At 47.8% G+C, this 12,637-nt stretch overlaps 1 pseudogene across 1 annotated transcript; it reads left to right on the plus strand.

Moving 5' to 3' along the window:
* Positions 1-928: 928 nt before the first annotated feature.
* Positions 929-12,525, plus strand: LOC308180908 (protein SLFN14-like; annotated as a pseudogene). Its single transcript, XR_013956152.1, has 4 exons — positions 929-1,850; positions 2,357-2,486; positions 5,155-5,220; positions 5,305-12,525. The product of XR_013956152.1 is annotated as a protein SLFN14-like (transcript).
* Positions 12,526-12,637: the final 112 nt, after the last annotated feature.

Below are 12,637 nucleotides of genomic sequence, written 5' to 3' on the forward strand. Positions count from 1 at the left end.
CAGCCTCATGGGACAAGCTGGTGCGGAGCCCTCACTCCACCAGACTGGGACTGGTGCCCCCTTCCCACACCACGGCTTGCAGGCCTGCTGCTTATCGCCTGTCTTTCTAGTCAAGCCCGGTGCCCCCTGTCAGGAGGTGGGCTGGTGGCCATGGGGCGTGAAACCCAGTGGAGCACAGAGCCTGCCCTGCCCAAACCCGGTCCCAGCACATCCACGTGGTGCTACCACCCCCACATGCAGCTGCGGGGGGCTCAACCGAGGGGCTCGGTGCGGAGGCAGCTCAGCTTTACCATTGCCAGCGTTGTGTGGTGCATGCAGTTCCAGTGAGCTCGCGAGCTGCTCCTGCTCCACCACCAGGCTCCAGTCTGTGTTCCTGCAAGCTGCGCCTAAATCCAGTGGTGTCCCGCATGGCCCCGCAAGACTGCCACAGTTGTGTCACAAAACTTGTGGCATTTACGTCAAATGGTGATGAGGAGGAGGTTCAAGGTTGCTCTTTAGTTACGACAGTGCTGGAGATAATTTTGGAAAGCCTGGAGAAACCAGTCGTTTACATGGACACTTACAGCAGCCTTGTGCATATTCAAAATGGCTGGGTTGTGTTTTGCGCGCAGCTTTAAGATAACATTTAGAGATGGATCATGGATATACTGAAATGGCCACGCAGGGCCAGGGCAGCTGGACTGTGATAATTCATCAAGGACACAGCTGGGGAGTGTCATCTCACCCAGCCAAAGGTGCTGTGGTGCAGAGGCTTGCAGAGGAGACTGTCACCTGTACCTGTACGGTGACTGGCACATTCAAGAGCCTTGCCTTCCCACGTAAGCCTTACCTTATGCAAAAGAGCCCAATAAATTAGGTTAATTAACATGATGTCCCTGGGTATCTTTGCAACACTCTGTCTTTGATTTGTCTTTGTGCATTGCGAATAATGGTTTTTATTTTCCATTTATTAAATGTAGTGTATAAGCCTAAACTACGGGTGTATGGTTCCTTTTGTTACACTGCCTTGTATAATTGCCAAGTGTTTTTAATAATTTCTCATTTCAGGATCCTGATGGCCAGACAAGAAGGGCAGCTGCTGGTAGATTTGAAAACAAACCATCCTGATGTAGTTACAGATATTAGGAAAATAGTTTTTAGGAGAGAGATCCAGAGGGAAGACTTCTTGCAATCAGAGAAGGCAAAGAGATGAGCTTTCTAAAGCAGAGTGTGTATTGCTGAATTCAGGAGGAGTGAGGATGGAGACAGAGGACAAGAATTACTGTTGCCAATAGCATGGTATTGGCCTGGACATAGAGCAGTGCCTCAGGGAGTGCATTGTCTGCACGGAGACCGGCAAATACTTCATGAAGATGCAGCAGCAGAGTCACTTTCTGTATGTTATTAAAATGCAGAGCTGTGGAGGTCCAGAGCAGAAAAGTGCATCCACAAAGCCACATATCTATAGCATGAGCACTGGTTTGTCCCACAGGTCTGTAATTTCCGTTTTGCCTGTTGCTCCAAGTGGAGCTGCTAGACTTCTCAGGCAAAGGGAAAGCTGAGCCAATGAGAATGAGCGAAGCACTGAGAAAGTTCTGCTGAATTTTGATAGGGGAGCAAAGGAGACCGCTTTGAGCACTGAGGAGCACCACGTGCAAGATGCCATTGCCAGGTTTTAAGGAGAGAAAAACTGATGGGTTGGAAAGGTCCTGGATTTCAGTGAGACAACACACTGAATTTAAGAACTCTATAGAGAATGTCTTGGAATATATTGGCAAAAAACATCCAAAGTATGTCTCTGTCTTTGCAAACACTCAGGGTGGTTATTTATTTTTTTTGGAGCAGGTGACAGCAGAAAAGTGGAAGCCATAGTAAAATACAGAAAAAAGCTTTAGAAAAAACAATAGCTGATATCATGAGATCAAAGCCCATCTGTCACTTCAGACATATCCTGAGCATTTATGACAAAGAATGCTTGCAGGACCACGTACGTGCTGTGAGAACTGGTTTGTTCAGCCTGGAAAAGAGGAGGCTGAGGGGAGACCTCATCGCGGTCTACAGCTTCCTCACGAGGGGCAGGCGCCGATCTGTTCTCTTTAGTCACCAGTGATAGGACCCGCGGGAATGGTGTCAAGCTGAGGCAGGGGAGGTTTAGGCTACACATCAGGAAGAGGTTCTTCACTGAGAGGGTGGTCGTCCACTGGAACAGGCTCCCCAGGGAAGGAGTCACTGCACCAAGCCTGCCAGAGTTTAAGAAGCATTTGGGCTGTGCACTTAGTCACATGGTCTGAATTTTGGGGTAGACCTGTGTGGTGCCGGGAGTTGGACTCAGTGATCCTTGTGGGTCCCTTCCAACTTGAGATATTCTATGATTCTATTCTATGCGAGTTGAACCATTTTGCTCTGTTGTTTTCCATGACAACCCTGAATCCTGGATTGTGACAGGTGACAGTCGAAAGACTGAGCAGCAAAAAAACAGATGGAGCTCACGACAGCTGCAGATTCAGGTAAAAATTGTGGGAAGTCTGCATTTATGCTAGTGCCAACTTAATTTCTGCCTTGGTTTGTAAACATTTGGGAGTGAAAACCAACTTATTTTGTTCTGTGTTCTCACCAAACCTAGAGAAGGCTTTGCCGTGTAGCACAGTTCTGTGCACTAGTAGTCACTGTATTTTAAATGGTCCCCAACCTCAAACCATTCTTTGAAGCACTGCTCTCTGAACTGTCTCAGCAGGACTTTCTGAAGCACTCCCAACTGAAAGAAGACTTCCTAGGGATCCCATATACCTTTAAGTGAAGTTGACAGATTCAAAATTGCCTAGGAGCTTCCATTAATTCTTAATGAGAATTGCAAAAGACTTCTGAAACTAGCTTTGTCTGTTAAGATGCTTAGCAGGGAGTGAACTCCTGGTGGAAATCTGGCCACTTTATGTGCCTAAAATTATCTATTTTGGAAAAAAAAAAAAAATCCTTACTGGCACTGAGCACCATGGAGTGAAATTCCCAGTGCTTGATGCACTAGTGAGGATTAACCTCCATACCCTGGCTTGGTCAGTGTAGATGCGACAACTTGCCACAAGCTGTTTGGTGCCAGCTGTAAAACAAAATAGTAATTTTAGCTGTAATGATTGTGTCAAATGACCTGCCTGCAACTTTTCTTCTCCTTTTCCACATCAAGTACTAATAACATCTGTAATGACGTCAGCAACACTGAAGTAGCTACTAAAGCCTCTTCAGTGCTCTATTCAGAGAATGGCTGGAGGTAGAGGAAAGTCCTTTTAATTCTACAGCCCAGCAAGCACAATGCTCAGTACACAGCATGTTGCAAACTGCTTCCCCTTTTGAGGTGCTCACACATTTCAGGTGTCAATTGAAACTCATTTTGCATACCCAGTGTGGCTCCATAGTTGTTAAGAGCCATGTTTTGAAGGAGCAGGGATGTAAGGCTCTGCTTGTTTTAATCATGTTGTCCCACTTCATTTTGAAATCTTTCCCTTTCAAAAGCTGTGTCCTGCATTTTCTTCCATCACCCCACAGCAAGACCTGTATGGCAGGTCCTACAGAACTTAATCTGTTATTTGATAGTCCACAGGTTTGGATAAGAATTTTTCAATTTTAAGACAAAACTGGCCCTTCTTTCCCTGTGGTTCCCTGTAACATGAGTCTCCCACCTGTGTGTGCTCATGGCAGCAATGGCACAAAGCAAAGAATACGCTGGTCAAATGGCACCTCCGTCCCCAGCAGACCCCAGGCAGCTTCTCATGTTGTGCACAATCTATCCTGCACTCCTGGTCTGCACGTAGATCTGAGACGTCTCGTCTCTGCAGGTGGTTGTTTCCTGGCAGGATGCTGTTTGCAGCCCAGCACAGGATTATTCAGAGGCTCAGGTCTTTTATCAAAGGCAGCAACTCTGTCCTTGCTGCAGTCCCAGCCCACTGAGAGAAGAAGGTTCAAAGGACAGAGTCAGGTAAAACACCAAGAGGGTGATGCTGATGGGAGAACAAAACAGCAAGGTCTTTAGGAGAGGTATATCTACTGAAGAAACTCATGGTACATGCAGGTAATTCCGGTAGGATGCTGGTGTGCTGAACTCGCATTTCAGGTGTCTCTTACTTGTGCACTGGAGTCTCAACAAACTCATCCGATGTGGGCCTAGATCTTGCCTTTGAACGTTGTCATCTATGCTTTGAGCCCTCTTCTACAGCAAATCAAGATCATGTTGCTTTGACACAATATTGTCATTCTTAACTACGTATGCTGCATTTTCTTGAGCAGGATTGAGAAGGGAGGTTTCAAAATATTAATGTTAGTTATTTAGTGTTGTGTTTTAAAAGTTCACATGGAAGAATGCTGACGGATATAACATATTTTTCCATCAAAGATGTTTCAAATCTGCATGAGGAACTTGCAAATAAACTGAGCTTGGCAATTGGTCCTCCATGTGAGAGATGTGTATTCAAAAGCACATATCAAATGTGTGTCTGAACTCCAAGAATGCCCCTCTCCTGGTATGCCATTTATTCTGGACATTTTTTGGAATTCAAGATTGTATCTGACAGAGCTTCTAAGAAGATAATGCAGCATAAAATTTAGGATTTTATGAAAAAAAACCCACAAACACTGCTGAGGTATTTAAAAGTGAAAGTGCTCCAAGAATGCTGATTTCCCTAATTTTTCAGGTGTTTCGATCTCTTCTCCCCCATTTTTTCCACTAACTATAATCACAACTATGAGAATATACCCAATGTCACAGGGGTTTAGGCACTGGCTGCCACCTGTTATGCTCAGAAATCTTCTCATGGGCAAAATGTAAACAGAAAAGAGAGAATAATTTATTTCTAGTAAGTGAGATTTCAATAGTCTCATCAAAGAATTATTATTAGTCTAGATCTAATAATTACAGATAAAAAAAGGGGCAATATATGAATACCACTACACAAATAAATTCTCAATAATAATAGTTGCCTGCACTTTTCCTAATATCCAGTTCTGCTCCGGGTGTTATGCTCAGCCTTCCTCTGCCACTCAGGGTCCTAATGTTACAGCTTCAGTCTGCCAGGGGCTGTTATCACAAGTTGTCAGCATCCACAGTTCTTTCATCAGGAGTAAGTACATAGTTAAGTAATGAGTTGAGTCTTTTGTCAGGACTAAGTACGTGCTTTTTCCTCATTCCAGGTTCCACTTGAGGTCACTTGCTGTTTGTTTACTAAGACACTTTTACACCTTGTTCTTCCTTCACTGGTCTGCAACTTCACCATTGCATCTGAATTTAGTAAGCCCAGTGTGGTTCACAAAAGTTTGATGCTTGTTCTTTATTATCCTTAGAAACAGTTTTGTTGAGCTCTGGGGCAGCTCTTCTTCATCTGGCAATCTGATAGCTGTTTCTGGCCTTGGGATCTCCTGTGCCCCATCTCTTGCCATCCTGCACCTGCGCTCAGCACCACATCCTGTATCCTGCTTCTCAAGGTATCTGCTTTCCTACCAGAGCTGTATTTCTCTACTCCATTATGGTACAGGCAGAAATATTTCATGGTACACATGAGATGCAGAACACTTGCTTGTTGTTAATGTCTGTATAAAGCCATGGTTGCACTGCATGAAGATAAACAAAGTGAAATAAACTATCCACAGCCACCTGGCTATTAGAAAAATTGCTATTAGAAGTCCCTCGACCTGCTGTCAACACTCTTCCTAATGCAGCTCAGGATATCATTGGCCTTCTTGGCCACAAAGGCACAATGCTGGCTCATGGTTAACTTACTGTCCACCAGGACTCCCAGGTCTTCCTCCGCAGGGCTGCTTTCCAATAGGTCAGCTCCCAACCTGTAATGGTGCATGGGGTTATTCTGCCCTAGGTGCAGGAGCCTGCATTTGCCCTTGTTGAACTTAATGAGGTTCCTCTCCGCCCAATGCTCCAGCCTGTCCAGGTCCCTCTGAATGGCAGCACAGCCCTCTGGTGTGTCAGCCACTCCTCTCAGTTTTGTGTCATCCACATACTTGCTGGGGGTTAACTCTGTTCCATCATCCAAGTCATTGATGAATAAGTCGAACAGTACAGTCCTGTACCTCTAGGTTTGGTTGTTGAACAGTGTAGTGAGCTGGGAACTTTTTTTTTTAGTGGTGTTTTTGTTTTTTTGTTTTGGTCCTTTTTCGTTTTGGTTTGGGTTGGTTTTGGCAAATTAGTCTTCAGACGGGTCAGCTGCACCTGATCATTCAGTTGCCCAAGTGCTAGAGATGGCATGAAAATCAGCAGGAATGTACTTCCTGGGGAAGGAAGCACCACAGGATCACGGACTGCATTAGGTTAGAAGGGATGTCTGGAGGTCATCCTGCCCAAACACCTGCTTAAGCAGGGACACCTGGACCCAGGACCTTGTCCAGATGGCTTCTGACCATCTCCAAGGAGACTCCACAGCCTCCACAACTGGCAGCCTGTTCCAGTGCTCTGTCACCGGCACAGCACACAAGTGCTTCCTGATGGTCAGAGGGAACGTCCTGTGTTCCAGTTTGTGCCCGTTGCCTCTTGTCCTGGCATTGGGCACCACTGAAAAGAGTCTGGCTTTCTCAGCCTTTCTTCATACAAGAGATGTTCAACTTGGACTCAGTCCCACCAGGACCCCCAGGGCCTTCTCTGCCAGGCTGCTTTCCAGCTGGGTGCCCCAGCCTGTCCTGGGGTCTGGGCTTGTTCCTCCCCAGGGCAGGACTCTGCGCTTCTCCTTGCTGAACTGCAGGAGGTTCCTGTCACCCATTTCTCCAGCCTGGCCAGGTCCTTTGCTCAACACTTCCATCATGCTCCTTGCTTGTTACCTGCTCACGTTTCTACTCACTCAAGCTGTTTAGAAACTGCAGTGAGTCATGTAGATTTCCCATCTAATTGGGACTATTGACGTTAACAATCTGTTGCAATATTGTGTCTGTGTTGACCGCCCAATTCTTAGTGTCATGTCAAATTTGATAAAAGCAATATGGCTATTGAAAGTCCAATTGTGCAGAAACCTGTTGAGAATCTACCACATAATTATGTCTTTTCTTTCTGTCTCAGATGCCAACAGTTGCCAGAGCTTTGCCAAAGTTTTTCTTGTGACATAGTTCCTGTTACCACTTACTTTATTAGATTTTAAAAAGCTGAAAAAATAGTCGCATGATAATGCCATATTTGCCCAGGAAAAAAAAAAAAAAAGGATATTTAGGATATTTTGCTGTGACTTTTGTACAATTGTATCAGTGTCTGTTATATTTTTTTTTCTGATTTTGCATTCTCTAGTATTTGTAATGGCCAGCATTCCAGATCTGAAAATGTAAGGGCCTTACAATACCAGCAGGGACTGCTGAGAAATTTCTATAACAACTAGTCTGAGAAGGTGAGGTATCTGAATCCTATCAGGGTTTATACTTCAAACTATGAGTGTGTGTGTGGTGGTTTTACCTTGTTAGGCAGCTGAACTCCACCACAACCACTCTCTCACTCCCCCTCCTCAGAAGAGGAGGGGAAGAAGAAAAGGAAAGAAACAACTCACGGGTTGAGATAAGGATATTTTAATTAAAGGAAAAAATAATTATTAAGGAAAAATTATTATTAATTAAATAATTCAACTGAAGGGAAAAAAGGGAAAGGGGAAAAGGGGAAAAAAAAAGCAACAAGCAAAGGCTGTGTGGAAGTGCAGAGGAAAGAAATTACTCTCTACTTCCCACAAATGAGCAATGCTTGACCACGTCCTTGAAGCAGGGCCTCAACGCACGTAGCCATTGTTTGGGAGGACAGACGTTTTCACAACAGGAGCCCACCCCTCCCCTCTTCTTCCTTTTTCCACGTTTTATTGCTGAGTCTGACATCATATGGTATGGAATATCCCTTTGGTTGACTCAGGTCAGCTGCCCTGGTGATGTTCCTTCCTTACCTCTTGCCCACCCCCAGCCTGCTGGCTCTCCGGGGGTTAGAGAGAGTCCTGATGCTGTGCCAGCACTGCTCAGCAGCAGACACAACACGGGTGTGATACCACTGCTGTTCTAGCTACAAGTGCAGAGCACAGCACTGTATGGGCTGCTGCAGGGAAAGTTAACATCCCAGCCAGACCCGGTACAGTGTGCCAGTTTGATGTGGCATGCGTCATGTCAGCATTGCAGCACATTTAAGCGAATATGCCCTCCTGCGGTATTTAAACTTGCCTTGACCAAAACATCCCAAGAGTAGCAGTGGGAAGCAACTCCTACCCCAGCAGGCCTGTACAGGGGAACCCCTCAGAAGTGGGGTCCTGGCTGGCAGAGGTGGGTTGCTGAGCTGGGCCCCGCGCTCAGGCACGCCAGGCTGGAAGGAGAGACATATCTGAAGAATCATAGAATCATCGAATGGCTTGTTTTGGAAGGGACCTCAAAGATCACCTAGTTCCAACCCCCCTGCCATAGGCAGGGACACCACCCACTAGATCAGGTTGCCCAGGGCCTCATCTAACCTGGCCTTGAACACCTCCAGGGATGGGGCATCCACAGCCTCTCTGGGCAGCCTGTGCCAGTGCCTCACCACCCTCTGAGTGAAAAATTTCCTTCTAACCTCTAATCTAAATCTCCCCTCTTTTAGTTTAAAACCATTCCCCCTTGTCCTGTCATTATCTACCCGAGTAAAGAGTCCTCCATCCTTTTTATAAGACACCTTTAAGTACTGAAAAGCTGCAATGAGGTCACCCCCGGAGCCTTATCTTCTGTAGGCTGAACAGCCCCAGCTCTCTCAGCCTTTCCTCACAGGAGAGGTGCTCCAGCCCTTTTATCATCTTTGTGGCCCTCCCCTGGACCCGCTCTAACAGCCCCACGTCCTTCTTGTGCTGGGGGCTCTATAGACCTGGACGCAGTACTCCAAGTGGGTCCTCACAGGTGCAGGGTAGAGAGGGGCAATCCCCTCTCCTGATCTGCTGCCCACTCCTCTTTTAATGCAGCCCAGGATGCAGTTGGCCTTCTGGGCTGCAAGCGTGCACTGCTGGCTCATGCTGAGCTTTTCATCCATCAGGATCCCCAGGTCCTTCTCTGTGGGGCTGCTCTCCGTGAGTTCTTCTCCTAGCCTGTTACTCATGTCCAGGATTGCCCCGTCCCAGGTGAATCACCCTGCATTTGGACTTGTTGAACCTTATTAGGTTCACGTGGGCCAACTTCTCCAGCCTGTCCAGGTCCCTTTGGATGGCATCCCTTCCTTCTATCGTATCAACTGCACCACTCGGTTTGGTGTCATCTGGAAACTTGCTGAGGGTGCACTCGATCCCACTGTCTATATCGTTGATAAATATACTAAACAGCACTGGTCCAAGGACAGACCCCTGAGGGACACCACGTGTCACCAGCCTCTGCTTGGACATAGAGCCATTGACCACCACTCTCTGCGTGCGACCTTCAAGCCAACTCCTTATCCACTGAATGGTTCTCCCATCAAATCCAACTCTCTCCAATTTGGAGACCAGGATGTCCTGTGGGACCATGTCAAAGGCCTTGCAGAAGTCCAAGTAGATGACATTGATTGGTCTTTCTTTGTCAACTGATGCAGTCACTCCATCATAGAAAGCCACTAGATTGGTCAGGCACTATTTACCCTTGGTGAAGCTGTGCTGGCTGTCTCAGATCACCTCTTTGTCTTGCATGTGCCTTGACATTTTCCATGATCTTGCCAGGCACAGAGGTGAGGCTCACTGGTCTGTAGTTCCCCAGTTTCTCTTTTCTACCTTCTTTTAAAATGGGAGTGAAGCATGAGAGACCCAGTGAGTGGGCCTCTGGTTAAATCATAGGATGGGGAAAGGTGGCAGCGGGGCAAGAGGCTGCGACTCAGGTGAGACCACAGCAGCTGCCTTGCGGTAGGACAAGGAGTGGCAGTAGTCCTATGAGAAATAAAAAATAAACCCAAGGAAGACTTCAACAAGTTGCAGAGAAACCTGAAGTGGTGGTGTGCAACTTCTACAGGGTGCCAGGCAGTCTGGGAAAGGAGTCAGGCACCTGGACGCAAGTTGCTGCAAATGTACTGACATGCCAGGTCTGTTGGAGATGTGGTGGAGGCACAAGGACCAGGGAGATGCGTGATTGCAGCTGGCTGTGCTGCGCAGCATGATGTTGCATGTCGGAAAATATTTGGAGTGTGAGCATGTCAGTGAGCAGCACAGCCCCACCGGTTGAAATCCCAAGGCACAGTGAGGGCAGTTTGAGCAAAGTTGCATTGGACTGTGCTGCAAACACTGACCTTTTATAAAAGCCTGAACAATGTTTCATGTCCAGCTAGGCATGGAGCTGTGGAAGAAGGTGGCTACTTTGCAACGGGGGACATCACACTGCCAGCGCCCACAGTGTGCTTGGCCCCTGCCTTCTTGCAGGAGCAACACAGCCCCACATCCCCCGCTGCGCTGCTCCCCTTCAGAAAGTGGAACTACATCACGTGAAGTTTGTTTAACAGGTGCTGTTAAAAGGGGGTCATTTAGCTATTAACTCCTTGCATGCTGTACGCACACTGCCCAGAGACCCGAGAAAAGGGCAGACCTGGTTGCCACAGACCAGGTGGGTTCCCGGGATGTTTCCACCAGATCCCACCACAAGCTATGCAGACAGGGCAGGCAGGAGGCTAGGCTGGGTGGTACTGGGTGGGGGGCTGCGAAACGGCAGGGACGCGTGGTGTGCTGGCAGCAGGGCGCAGCCCCAGCTCATATCAAGAGAGCGGCCCGCTGCTACGTGGCTGCGAGGCCCTAGCTGGCAGCACTGGTGTCCCCTTGAAGACGCCCGTTCCTTAGGGAAGCGGTGGGCAGGAGCAGGGAAACAAGCAGCGAGAGGCAAAAGTTCGCAGTTGGCTCCTCACAGCTCTCGGCCTTCAGCTCCGCGTATCAGGCTCCGCGGCGTGCAGGCCGTCTTCTCTGCCAGCATCGTGTTATAAATGAAGAGACAACTCAATCTGAATTTAGTAATATTTATAAAAGGCAAGTAAACAGCACTGGGTGCGCGGGGAGTCTACGCTCTACCAACACGCATGCACAACCGTCAAACTTTCTAAATATATAGAACATTGCTTTTACATATTCATAAGAAACCCGAGTATGCCTATACATATGTACAATCAGAAAAGGTATCAATTGAAACATAAACATGGCAAAGTTTTCCGAATTCTGGCAAGTGTTTAACAAAAAATCCTTTAAGTCTATTACTATTAATGTCCATGACTGGGGGAGCATAGTTGGAGTTGGTAATCCTGGTTGAAGTGCTCCCATACCTTCCATGACTTCATCAAGTTTTCTCAGATCATATAACAGTCTCCATTTTCCATTCCTTTTCTTGATTACAAACACCGGAGAATTCCAGGGCTAGTCGTGGGAACAATACATCTCGCTTTAAGTTGTTAAACAACTCGGCCTTCGGGCCTTATGTATCCTATTCCTCCCGGATCGAAGGGTAACAGATCCGGCTCCTTTTCAGGGCCTATAGGGCCTGGATCAAAAGGAACGTCCAGGTCACCAGGGGGTGACAGCAAAGGCCTGCGACGGCAGTAGCGGCGGGGGGCCGATGGTGTAGCAGAAGGATCGGTGGACGAGCCCGCAGCTCCCTCACTATCTGGCAAACCACACGTTTCTCATTGTGGTCGCACATGGCTCTTTAAGGCCTCAGAGACTGCTCGACAGGTGCCGAGCAATCCCACCGCAACCTTGTCGTTTTTAGTAGCAGAGTCCCACACCTTGACCTCAATTTGGTCCCATGTTTCAGGATCATAAACTGCCTGATTGTTAATAAAGGGAATAAGCTGTAAGGTTACCAGGACAGTCTTTGTTTCTAAGGTCATACGATTCCCCATAGCACGCAACTGCTTACCTTCGGCCAGCGAGGGGCAGTTGTGTGCGTGGGTCCGCTTCTCTCAGCTTGAGCTTCCTTCCAGCTCCGGTGCGCCTATTTCCAGCAACTTTCTATATGAGTTTCTTTGAGCGGTTTGCTGAGTTCGGCCTAACTTATCTTCATTAGGTGATCAATGTCCCTGTTCCTGTCCTGGTCCCTGTTCTGTTAGCCTGTCCCTGTTCCTGTTGTTCATGTCCCTGTTTGTTTTTTTCACGTCCCTGTTTGTTTTCTTCAGGTCCCTGTTCAGGTGCCATTTGTGGCGTAACGACCACACGGGCACCAGGGTTCTTTTAGGATCAGTAACTGCTACTACTTTATTGATGACAGAACTTCATCATATCATGTTGCATCCCATACTGAGGACAGGTTCCCTTCTTACACCATTCGCCCCACAGCAGTCCTTTTCCACTAACTCTTCATTGGTCAAACAATTTTGCCCGGCAACCAGCAAACACCCAGCAACTTCCAGGCCTTAACGGCTGGAGAACAAGCAACCCGAGACGGCATGGCGTCTCCTGAATCACCCTTCTTTGTTCCCTCTAAACTCTTTACATTCCTGATGGCCTCATCGTTAAGAGTCCGATGTTATCACCAACCATGGGGCTTGTCGACCCCCCCGGCCACACTCCCACATCTCCCCCTTCTTTATTAACATCAACCATCTTCATGACACGAATTATTACTCCATATATCACAATCGCCAGCGGGCGGCTGCGGGGGCTTCGCGCTGGGGGGCCGCGGGGAGCCCCCGCACACGGCGGCTGCGGACACCGCGCCCGCGGCAGCAAGAGCACCCCGGGGCCGAGCCGGGGGCCCGCGG

The sequence above is a fragment of the Anser brachyrhynchus genome (assembly GCF_964034855.1).
Source record: "Anser brachyrhynchus genome assembly, chromosome: 20".
NCBI classification, from domain to species: Eukaryota; Metazoa; Chordata; class Aves; order Anseriformes; family Anatidae; genus Anser; species Anser brachyrhynchus.